Raw genomic sequence first — 13,163 nt, 5'->3', positions numbered from 1 at the left:
GAATTCTCAGAAGGAGACCAGCTTCTTCATGCCTCAGTTTCATTCTTTGTAAGTTAATTACGGACTCATTCACATTTACTATTTCTTATTTACAAAGTGTTGAAAGTGCATTCCTAGAGCAGAATTGAATGTATGAAAACATCTGATAATAAACAGAGATTATACTGGAGAGGAGTTCACAGGCTCCTGCTTCATCCTGTTGGACTGTGAGATTAAAATGCTCACCAGCTGTGTTCAATCAATATTTCTGTTCACATTTGAATGTAGTTCCAACTCAGAGACAAAGGTCTAAGAAATATATTCTAAAATTTATCAGAAAAAGAATTAAATCCCTATTCATATGCCCCCCCCTTTTTTTTAACCTGTTTTCTTCAGGTTCCATTTCCGTAATCCACAAATTCTTGCTACCACCTGATAAGTGAATACAAAGCATTAAAGTGCCAATTGCACAGTTTTTGTTTTTAAGGGTCAGGGAAGGGTTAGGACATCCTGGGTCTGGATTTCATTCTTTTCTAGACTTCCTGTGTAATTTGATGCTTCTCCATCTGCACTCAGAATCCTATTAGAAAAAAAGAGATTTCAGCTGCTTTTTCACTTGCATGTAACTGCGTTTGTAATGGCAACTTCCCAATAGAGGTTCAGGTGCTTATGTGAAGAAAGGACATTCTCACTCCATTTCAATGAATTTGGAACAGTGCATTTAGAAGAATAAGCTTTATATTTTTTCTCCAGCATACCTCTTACCTTTAATTTAGAAGCAAGCAGGTCTACCCCTAAATATGTTTTGATATTTTCTCTACTAATCTATTGAATTGAAGTGTTTATTTTTTGAGGCTCTATAAGGATGGTGGTATTATTTTGTGGTAGTTACTGTTTTAAACTGCACAACAAGTTTTCCCATATGCACCTTCCTACTTATATAATAGGCTCCTTCCTTATATACCCCAGTATTAGTGGATGGGAGTAACAGTCGTGGCAAACAGAAACACTCATTCTCCTGGCTGCATACATTGGCTGAGAGGTAGCTTAATGACATCGATCGATCAATCAGACTCCTTGGGATATTCCTATTGGGACAAGGTTGGAAAATTGTTTCTTACCTCTGTGGTCCCCTTACTGGAAGGATAGGAACCTAAGACCCCTAGAAACTATCCTACTCATCGTGTGGCTACAGCTTGCCAACAATATGAGAGAATGAGGTCCACACCTAGAAAGACGCAGAGCTGAAACGTGAGGAAAAGGCTAATTTTTAAAATTTTGTTGTTAATTGGCATGTAATAGTTGTACATATATATGGAGTACACTGTGATGTTTCAAGGTGATCTAGTCCCGAATCTATTAGGTTAGTGCAAAATGTTTGATGTTGGGACCATTCATTTTCTTCCCTTCTATAGAGTCAATAAATTAATTTTTACCACACGCTAGTTGAATTGCATTTCTGTTATTTCAAACTGAAAATACCCTGACTAAAATAAACAATACCAACAAATAGAAATGGAGATTTAAAAAAAACATGCAGGAAGTTAACAATTCCTTCAATGGTACGAATGAGTTCTCTGGATATGTCACATATGTAGGCATTTTCGTTAATAACTTGGTTTTGTGCCAGGATTCCTTTATTCCTCTTGCATCTAACATTAATAAATTGCTATTTGTTGTTAAGGGAAGTAGGGAACTCCTGTAATATTAAATTTAGGGAGATCCCAGAAAGCTAGCCTTCCCAAAGTCTTTCAAAACCTGGCTACATTGTCACCTTAGGCTTAGGAAGCCAACATTCAATACAGACATAGAAATATCTCTTTCTTAAGGGGAGAATTCCAGGGTAGCTGATAAATTGTATTCTTTTTTTGGCACCATGACTCATAGCTATAACTTTTTAACTCTTTAGGGGGACTTTTGCATTTGCCATGGGAGATGTCATTTCAATGCCTAAAAGTCAAATAGATTAAAGATAGGATGTAGCTTGGGACATGCATACTGGGACACTTCTGAGTGTGAAAGGGGTTTCTATCAACAGTTAGACCCAGGACAATAGGTCCAAGAACACCAAGAACAAGAACACCAAGAACCAAGAACATGCTAAAGAAAGGGAGATATTTGTTTGTCTTTGCCAAAGATGATAGACTCTTTTTCTAGACTAGTGATTTCCAAACTGGTTCCACATTAGAATTGCCTGGGAAAGTTAAAAAAAAAAATACAGAAGCCAAGTTTCCTCACCCAGAGATTTTGATGAATTGTCTGGAGTGGCATATGGGAATTTCACTTTTAAGAAGTTCCCCGGAGACTGTACAGCATAGTTTTAGTATGTAAGTATGTAAACCTGAATCTCAATAGGCTAAGACCTGGGGTCTCTCCTTCCATTAGCTAGGTGTGTGATTCTGGACAAATAATTTTCTGATCTTCAGTGGCTTCATCTATAAAAAGAGGGGTTTAGTCTAAAAAATACTCTAAGATCAATTGAACTCTAATATTCTACAATTCTGATCCTTTTAAGAACTCTTCTTTACAGGGATTAAAATCTCTTAAAGTGAGAACCTACTTCCCCTAGTCTTGGACAATGACAGACTATTACTGGGAGGAAGGCTAATCAAGTTCATTTCTTAAAAGCCAAGGAAGTGTTGTATAAACGAACTGATAGGACACGCACACATATTAATTCTAGTGCTGTTTAAGAGCACCTAGCAGTTTTCATGCCAGCTGAGAGGATGAAAGGCCTGCAACCCCCAGGAACATTATGTAATCTTTGCAATCTAATTCAGCGCAACCTTCAACAACTGAAATGTTGAAGGACAGGTTTACTTTTCCCCAGAACGAATTTTCATGGTTGCTTATACTGAGAAGGCAGTGCATTGTGTGTGTCTTATTAATGACCTAATTCAGTGTGTTCTTCTGTCTATAAATGGAGACAAACTGAGAGATATACAACTGGTCTAAAATAGAAGGCCGAGTTCAGGGTGTGAAATGTATTTTGTTAAGTCATTTGAAGCCTCAGTGTCTCATTCCTTTTAACAACAAACTCCATTAAAGACTTAATGCTAGCATTGAGTTACTTTTTATAATTCCATAAGAACCCTCTCCCCTCTGCTTCTTTTGTTCTGGCTGAGTTAATACCTCAGGTAGGATATGCTAGATTGTGGCACCTTCTCCTCAAACTCACCAACCAGCAGTCTTCCATTCTTTTTCCATAGAGTAGTCCCTAATAAATACAAATGAGACGGAATATCTCTCTACTTAATGTTTCACTCCTGAGTTGATCATATATAGCCTATTTGTCCAAAAACATTTTTGAGTTCCTACTGGGTTTTCAGCAGACCTTTAGATTTAAACTGCCCTAAGTTTTTGTTTGTTTGTTTTTCTTCATCTCTGTATCTCGGCCTGTAAAACCTCCAAACGTGATCCATATTAACAAATGATGTTTTCCGCCTAGATCTCAAACCAAAATAAATTTCCCCCTCCTGGCAATAGTATCAGCTTAAGAATTAGGAAAAAAAAATCAATCAGATTAAACTAATTTATATTACTGTATAAATGACTAAAAATACATATATTGTTTCAGTAGGACAATAAAATGTACGCATTCTATTTAGCTACTTATAAGTAGCTAAATTTTTTTCAGCTTTCTGTTTGCTTTCTAAAAATATACTGACGTTTCTTATATGCATTTCTCACAATAAGTTGAGTTCATATATTAGGGTACTTGGTGCACATTTCCCTATGAAGTCGAGCTGTAGATGATAGCTAGCTTATCAACCAGCCCCCAAATCCCCATCTAACTCTTCTTGTAATTTAAAAACAGAGGACTATTAATAAATGTTGCATAAGTGAATAACTGAATAGAAGCTAGACAAGGAGGAGGGCTCGTCCATGAAGAGGGTCTGTGGGTAGTATTCAGTGCTAAAAGACATTTCCTCCTCTTTTCCAGGGCAAAACACTGCCCTGGGTAAAATTATAATGCTCACAGGGTATCTTTTGTATCATAACTCTCTGCTCATACTTTCCAACCTCTTTAGACTCTCTCTTCAGTGCTTTCCTAGGTTTATAATATTTGACCCTTCCCTTCTCCTGGAAGGCCTCCTTGCTCCAATATTACCTATTTCTCCCCTACAAAAACCCTTCATACCTCTCAAATGAAATCCATCTTTTATGAACTCTTTCTAATCACCTTTTAGTATGGAAATAAGCTGATTTAAACAAGATTGTTTGTGCTTTAAAGGAAGATATGTGTTAACCCAAAGTATCTCCAACAGTGGAGTTTTATTTAGTCTGGCTAATTCAATGTGACAATTCAGGCAGAGTGAAAGAATATATTCTCTGGGGGCCAATCTATAGAATGTCTTGACTGTGTATCTTTCTTCAGTTACCTCTTTCATATCTTTTCTTCTTTCTATGTTTTACTTGGGTGGAGGAAACAATGGCTAAATTTTGTAGATTAGTTATCCAGAAAATCAATATCAAACAATGAAATTGTCTTGAAAGTATTTTAAAATTTATTCATGCCTTTTTGGAATTATTTTGAATGTTTTTTAAAATGTATTCATCTTTTTTTTTTTCAGCAATTCAAGAATGACCTGCTATTTGCTATGTTGCAGCAGTGAAGGCAGTGAAGGGGCTGTGGTGTGATCCAGGAGGCTGAGAATTGTGCAGTGAGTGCTGTCACCTTGAAGACGTAAGTGTGATCAGGCAGATCATCGTGGTAGTAAAATAGATTAAAAACTGCTCTAGGAGGCCATTTTATGAAATAAAAGTGATTTACCACTGAGCAGGAGATATCCCAGTTGTGGTGGCTGGAAGAGAAATTTTCTAAGCAAAGATGAGAAAAAGCAAATGGCTGGTGCTGATGAATCTTTCCAAGCAGTGCTATGTGGCTTCTGTATGCTTCTGCAGACACTGCATCTGTACTCCTGTAGTGAGTGATTCTGACATGGCACACATGCATATCAACACAGATTTCCCTACAAAGTACACACTTCACAGGGTTTCAATGACTCCAAGAGTTTTTGTCAGTGTCATTTTTAAAAGAAGGTGGACGTTCACTACAAATTTTGATTTTTTGTTGTTGCCGTTGATGTTGCAGGAAATGATACAGTGTATGTTATGATTTTGTAAAAGTTTAATTTTAACAAATTTTATAAAGGTAAAGATGAAGCAAGATGATTCAGCAATCCTGTAACTCCCAGCCTACTCCCACTCTCCCAATCCAACCCATATCCATCACCAACTTGAGAAGGGGAAAGGTGAGGAGGACCCAGCAAAGCGGTTGAATCTCAGCAAATCAATGAGTTGGGAAAGAGAGACAGTTTCAGACTGGGGGTTGAAAAGAAAGTTTTTATTGATTGATTGATTGATTTCTTTTTTCTTTTCTTTTTTGCCTCTTACCTTGGGTTTGGCAAATGAAAGGCTCTAGTGGATGTGGAATTTGAAAGCACTGGAGAAGAGAAGGGAAAACAAGATGTGCTAACTGCGACATTTTGCTGAGTGCCTAGAAATAGATCTCCTTACTGTCTTTACAGAGGTTTAGCTAAGGAATGAAATTCCATTGAAACCTTTTTTGCCTGTTTGGATTGTGCCTCTTTGACAGTGATACTACTCTGGGGCTAAGTCTGATGTGTCACAACCCAACAGGGTGGGGCTTTATCTCTTTTTCAATTGATTACATGAAATAATTGTATTAAATAGAAAATGTAAAGGCATAAATGCCTTGATATTTATTTTTTATCAGTCCTTATATTCCTTAGTAGATCTCTATTTAAAGCTCTAAAATTATTTATCTTCTCCTCCCCTGATACTGCTTTTCAGTCTATTACTCCCCAAATTCTGTGAATGTGAGGAAACATAGAAATTCTGAATATTTCTGAAAACAATCTTCTGTTGTAAAAGTAGTATGATCCCGTTAAACAAAATTTGTAAAAAAGAAAAAAAAAAGAAAAGAAAGAAAAGAAAAAAATCACCTACAACATTATTACCCTAATATAAACTGATACAAATGAATACAATACTGCTTTGGTATTTTCTCTCCATATTTTCTTTTAGAAAGCCTCGTCATGATTATATTAAGCACTTTACCTCAGGTAAAGCACTCAGCTTCCCCTTCGATTCTAGCATTTGGGATCTGAAGGGCATGACCTTCGGTAGCCATTTTTTTATACTTCAAGAGTTTATATGCCGGGATCAGACTGTCAAATAGGTCCATATTAATATCTGTTAAATTCTGAAAGTTCAGGGACAAACTTTTAATGTATCTTTAGCAAAAAATGATAAACTTGGAGGTGCTAAGTAAATAAAATTTCTTAACAAAATTCCAGTACAATGTTCACATGTACCATTATGATACTGTATATTTGCCCTTACATCCTTGTCTGCATAGCAGGATGCTGTGCCAGATCATCTCAGCAAGAGGTCTCTACATCACAATGTTGGCAAAACTAGAGTGGGTGAAAAGACCCTCTTATTACCTTTTCTGGGCCCGACTTTGTCATAATGAACCTGCATAAGATGATCTCTAAGGTTCGGTTGTGTTGTAGCAGTATATTATGTAGACTTGAGAACTTGAAAAATTTCCTCCACTTAGCACAGTTATTTCTATAGAGAAATGTCTTTTGTATTCTTAAGGCATATCATGTATGACAGCAGTCCCCTAATTTTTTTCTTACACACCTGCTAAAAGAATTCTAAAAAGCTATATACCCTCCTGCACATTTAAATGGACATTAAAATTTCTTTTCATCACTAAAAACAATGATAAGGGGTGTAATTTTCAGTATAATATAAATATTGACCTTTTAGAATAAAGCCATTTTAAAAGCACTCAATATAACAAAAACCATAGCAATCTGTTACTAGCTATAACCCATTGAAAAGTTCAAACCAGAAATTTCATTTGTAGTTTTGTTCTTTTATTTCCATTCCATCCCCCCACAGAATTGTTTCTTAATTCAATATATTTTTATGCTTTAAAATCTTCCATTTTTTCACTTGTAGTTTTCTTCATACTTGTATTTCTGCATCTGAATTATAACCTAATTGATTTTTATGCTTAAAAATCCCTTATTAATCATATTATTCAGCAACAAATGCATGAGTACTCATTTGGGAACTAATTTTAAAAATTCATGTCCATAGGTTCTAACTGTTCAAATGTTTCTTTTGGATTGAGTATTCATTATAGTTATTAGTACGAAATAGGACTAAATGGCATGAATATATTACACATTTTGATACATAATTATTAAGCAAATCCATTTCTTAGGGGGATAGATATAATTTTTAAAAATAATTAGCTTATTGTAGACATGGATGAATATTACTAATTGTTAGGCAGGGTTGAGCATCAACTTTGCTTTATTTCTCCTCCTTAGAGATGAAAAGCTTATGTTCACTTAAGTAGATGAGAATGAAGGTTTTGTTACAGTAATGTCAGTCAGTTTTATTGACTCAAGTCATATGCAAAAAACACATATATCCCTGTCATGGTTAACTTTATGTGTCACCTTGGCAAGGCTATGGTGCCCATTTATTTGGTCAAACACTAGTCTAGATTTTGCCATGAAGGTATTTGTAGAGGTGATGAACATTTACAACCAATACACCTTGAGTAAAGCAAATTGCCTACAATAATGTGGCTAAGCCTCGTTTATTCTATTGGATGTCTTAAGAGAAAAGACTGAGGTTTCCCAAAAGAGAAGCAATTCTACCTTAAGACTGCAGACAGCATAGAAACCTTGCCTGAGTTTACAGCCTGCTGACTGCTCTGTAGATTTTGGTTTCAAGACTGCAATGTCAATTCTTACCTGAATTTCCAGCCTGCCAGCCAGTCTTACAAACTTCAGACTTGTTAACCCCACTGCAAGACCCAATTCCTTAAGATAGTTCTCTATGTATCTCTGTCTCTCTCTCTCTCTCTCTCTCTCTCTCTCTCTGTTTCCATCTCTATCTCTATCCCCACCTCTATCTTTATCTCTATCTTTATCCCTCCCCCTCTGTCTCTGTCTCTATCTCTATCTCTCTCTATCTCCATTTCTCTATCTCTGTATCTATCTATATATTTATCTCTATCTCCTATTGGTTCTGTTTATCTGAAGAATCCTAACTAGTAGTCTCGTATCAAAAGCACTTTTAGTGACCTATCATTGACAATTGAATTAGACTCTTTACATTTTTTTTAAGAAAAATAATTGAATACCCCTCAATTGAAAAAAAAAATGATTTGTTACCTAATCTTAATTTTCTTTTCTTTTTTTAGGTACTGCATTTCCTGGACATGATCTTAATTTTCTTAATACCTCCACCAACATTTCAAATATCCTCTGTAATGCCCCAGAGATTTTTTTATGCCCCTAAGGTAGTTTTCTTTCTTTTGTGAAGCAGAAGAAGGGAAATTGTTAAAGGGAATCATTTTAACTAAATTTATTTCCATAAAACTATCTTTGTCTTTATATCCCATGGAAAGTGTTAGGCAGCCTCAGGATTATATCTCAGTTGGAAAACTGCAGATGTAAACCTTCTTGCTATCTACATACTTACATATTTTTCTGTTGTTATTTGCTTACGAATAGCATTTTGACTACAGTAGAAATAAAATACATTAAATGAATAAGCTCAGAAATAAGAAAAAAGGGTCAATGGTGATAATTTATTTGGAAACTATATTTTAATGATATTAATGGTGTAACTGACATTTAGTTAAACGTATTTCAACATAACTAGAGCACTTTAACTCTTATGGTCCATTTGAAATGTAATCGTACATTTATGTATTTCTAGTTAATGTATCAAACTCAACTGAGTAATCAATGTACATCATTTGTTTTGCTCCTAAGTTAATACACTAAGTTATGCTTTAAAATTACTAATTTGCTGCAATATCCAACACTCTCTTTTAAGTCTTACATTGGGAGAAAAGGATATAAACATTTCATGACACCATACCCAAGTTTTTTATGCCCTTGGCAGTGTCAGTTGAACAGACAGTGTCATTTAATGTTTGAGGCAGCATCTGAATTCCTTTTATTCTTAAGATTCTATTTTAAAATGCAGTTTTTAGAAAGTTAATATGAATAGAAAAATTTCTAACATTTTATGTGTATGTGTTTTGTTTGGTACAGGCTGAGCATCTCAAATCTGAAAATTCGAAATCTGAAATGTTTCTAAAATTCAACTCTTTTGAGTGCTGATATGACATTCAAAGGAAATGCTCATTGGAGCATTTCAGATTTTTGATTTTTGGATTTGGGATATTTAACCAGGGTAAAATGTAGAATGCAAATATTCCAAAATCTGAATCAAATTGAAATCTGAAACACTTGTGGTTCCAAGCATTTTGGATAAGGGATAATTAAGCTGCATAACTTATAAAACTGAATATAACAAAATTTCCCAACATGTGGAAAATGATGTCTTTTTTCAAAAATGTCAATAGCAGATACATGGTACAATAAGTAAGGGGAAAAATGAGGTTTCATATCTTCCAGTTTCCTAATTAAACCATTCTAGGTTGGAAGAAAGTGTCAGTAAGATCATTTCTCCTATTTGAAAATCATACAAAACTTGTCAGAGTGACTCAGGCCAGGAGTGTAGCTGGAGTGTAGCTAAATGATATCTCCCCACATCTATATAATAAGTTGTTACCTGTTTTAAAAGGAAAAGCTCTCAGCATGACTTTAATGTTGCATTTCTGGAATACAGCTTGAAAAGCTCTTCTCAGGGTTGAACAGAGCATGAAAGTAATGGTTATTATCTACTCACATGAAAGAAAAAGAAAGAAAGAGAAAGAGAGAGAGAGAGAAAGAAAGAAAGAAAGAAAGAAAGAAAGAAAGAAAAAGAAAAGAAAGAAACCACAGAAAACTACTTACTGTCTTTAGGCTCTACTTTGAAAAGTGCCCTTTATGCACGCTTTTACACTGTTGGTGGGAGTGTAAATTAGTTCAACCATTGTGGAAGACAGTGTGGCGATTCCTCTAGGATCTAGAATCAGAAATACCATTTGACCCAGCAATCCCATTACTGGGTATATACCCAAAGGATTATAAATCATTCTGTTATAAAGACACACACACACACATGTTTATTGCAGCACTGTTCACAATAGCAAAGACTTGGAACCAACCCAAATGCCCATCAATGATAGACTGGATAAAGAAAATGTGGCACATATACACCATGGAATACTATGCAGTCATAAAAAAGGATGTATTCATGTCCCTTGCAGGGACATGGATGAAGCTGGAAATCATCATTCTCAGCAAACAAGAACAGAAAATCAGACACTACGTATTCTCACTCATAAGCGGGAGCTGAACAATGAGAAAACATGGACACAGGGAGGGGGACATCACACACTGGGCCTGTTTGGAGGTGGGGGGTGGCTAGGGGAAGGATAGCATTAGGAGAAATACCTAATGCAAATTAACAGGTTAATGGGTGCAGCAAACCACCACGGCATGTGTATACCTATGTAACAAACCTGCATGTTCTGCACATGTATCCCAGAACTTAAAGTATAATAAATAAATAAATAAATAATTTAAAAAGTGCCTTTTATGTGTGTGTGTACTTACATACATTATATATATATGTTTTAAATATATTATATATTTTTTTATAGTCCAGAGGTCTTTTATCTTTATATACCTATTGTGGCATGAATTCATAGGGAATAGGTTCCAGGAGCTCAGGCTCCTCTCCATTTTTCTCCAAAGTGTGCTTCTCTGGGTGGGGCTGACTGACACCAGGTACCTTTGTCTTTGGCTTCCTTTCTTTCTGATCATTTTCCTTCACGCGTTTCAGGAAGCTATTTCAGGTCTTAGAGTGCTTAATGTGTTCAACATGCACATTAATTCTCTTGGCAAGAATCCTGCCCTTGTTTGTTTAGAACAATGCCAACAGCATGCTGGGTAACACTGTAGACTCTTCCAGGTTTGCCATGGTAGCACTTGTGGGGTATCCCTTTTTGAACAGTATCCATTCCTTTGATGTCTACAATATCCCCTTTCTTATAGATTACCATGTATGTGGCCAAAGGAACAATTCTATATTTTCTAAAAGGCCGAGAGAACAATTATCAGGTGACTCTCCTGTTACCCTTTGTGTTCATTATTTTGGCGAATTACTGGAAGATGGTGGTTCTGGCTGAAAGGGATATTTTTATAGCTTTTATTCTGCAGTTATTAATTTTTATATTGTTGATTTGTGCACGTGTAATTATATTCAACCTTCTCTCTCTGAGATCTCATGATATAAAAGGCTGATATTTATGTTGCCAAATATTTTACCTAGGTAAAAACATAACTGAATATAAAAGATTACATTTATCATAAATTACATACCCTAAACTGCATAATCAGAGTAGCAAAATGCAGACACTTTCATCAATTCAATTTTGATGGTTTAAAAGCATTTTCCCCCACTGGTGTGCTGAAACTGGCCTGCACTGGCTTATAACAGCTGATTGTTAGATTTTTAGGAATCATGTTGGCAGCTTGAAATCAGTCATAGAAGGAGTATTTACACCATGGAAACCAGCAAATGTTACAAACCAGCACCTTTTTTTTTTCCCCCTCCAGGGAGAGGCCAGATGTTAAACATTAACCAGTACACTACTACCTATGTACACAAAGTCTCTCTCTCTTTCTTTTTTTTTTTTTTTTTTTTTTTGAGACGGAGTCTCGCTTTGTTGCCCAGGCTGGAGTGCAGTGGCCGGATCTCAGCTCACTGCAAGCTCCGCCTCCCGGGTTCACGCCATTCTCCTGCCTCAGCCTCCCGAGTAGCTGGGACTACAGGCGCCCACCACCTCGCCCGGCTAGTTTTTTGTATTTTTAGTAGAGACAGGGTTTCACCATATTAGCCAGGATGGTCTTGATCTCCTGACCTCGTGATCCGCCCGTCTCGGCCTCCCAAAGTGCTGGGATTACAGGCTTGAGCCACCGCGCCCGGCCGTCTCTCTCTCTTTCTCTCCTCTCTCTTTTTCTCCTCTCTCTCTCTCTCGCTAATAAAGTTTGTATGATTAGGAGGAAGAAATTCAATGATTAATATCAAATTGCCTATTACAATTTTTTTGTGAAGTTGTTGTGAATTGAATGTATTATATTCTTGGGAGAAAAAAATGCAATCTGGATCAAAGATGAATGCCTTGTAGGAAATGTATGAATTGGTTTCAGAACGTACAGTTCTAGATTTTCTTGACAATCAAAAACATGTTCAGTGAAAATGAATACTTTTTTTATTTTAATATATAAGGACTCCATTTACAACTGAGCAACTATCTTTTTTTTAGGGGAAATTTTTTTACAAGATTCTTCCTCTTGCCTCAACAAATAAGGAGCCCAAACTTAGACTCAAGTTCTGTTTAATGTTAGGCAATGCTTCTTGGCAAAGGAAGAGAACTATGGTGTTCTATCAGTATGGAATTAGCCCCAAGGCATGCTGCTCCAAATACTGTTACTTATATTGTTACCAGTCACAAGAGCCTTTATTGTACTCAATACACACACACACACACAGGAAAAGTAGGGTCAATATTGGTGGTGGAGCTGTGAGTTGCACAAATATGCTGCCTGAGTAGTTATGTGTCTGAATTAGCTAACATTAGCATCCATTATGCCTAAATAGCTTTCAAAATATAATACTGAAATTTCTGTCTTCTGCCCCAGAGTTTATATGTCAAAAGTTATTGAATTTAGAGATTTCTAAGATTGACATGCAAACCAATGTAGTCCAAGATTCTCTCACAAGGCTACTTGTTCAGAAAATTTGTGAGACCTAGGTCATATCTCTTTTCATTCACATAATTTTTCACACAGACAGCTTTTAGCAATAATTAGAGAGTTATCATTGTCTTATATAATTTTACTCTTTAATAAACAAGATTGCAGTTATGACAGAAAAAACATCTACTTATTATGGTAATGAATTATTCACTCATGACTGAGAGACACATAATTATATGGTGATTTGGCTTATCTTCAATAAAGAGTTTTAAATTTTATTTTTTAATGATTTAAAATAAAATTATGTGGTATATAATTATATTTTGTAAATGTTCCACTCATATTTGAATAAAATGTATATTTTTAGCCAGGCACAGTGGCTTATGCCTGTAATCCCAGCACTTTGGGAAGCTGAGATGGGAGGATTGCTTGAGGCCAGGAGTTTGACACCAGCCTGGACAG

General features: G+C 35.8%; 1 long non-coding RNA gene across 1 annotated transcript in view; it reads left to right on the top strand.

Annotated features, from left to right (window-relative positions):
* LOC105499012 (uncharacterized) overlaps positions 1–8,967 on the top strand; it is a 36,662-nt gene extending 27,695 nt beyond the window's left edge. Inside the window, exons 2-3 of the long non-coding RNA XR_011619348.1 lie at positions 4,554–4,643; positions 8,240–8,967. This is a non-coding gene — a long non-coding RNA (uncharacterized lncRNA). The remainder of the gene's footprint in view (positions 1–4,553; positions 4,644–8,239) is intronic.
* Positions 8,968–13,163: the final 4,196 nt, after the last annotated feature.

This window comes from Macaca nemestrina, chromosome 2 (assembly GCF_043159975.1).
Source record: "Macaca nemestrina isolate mMacNem1 chromosome 2, mMacNem.hap1, whole genome shotgun sequence".
NCBI lineage: Eukaryota > Metazoa > Chordata > Mammalia > Primates > Cercopithecidae > Macaca > Macaca nemestrina.
This window is presented reverse-complemented; position numbering and strand designations above follow the sequence as displayed.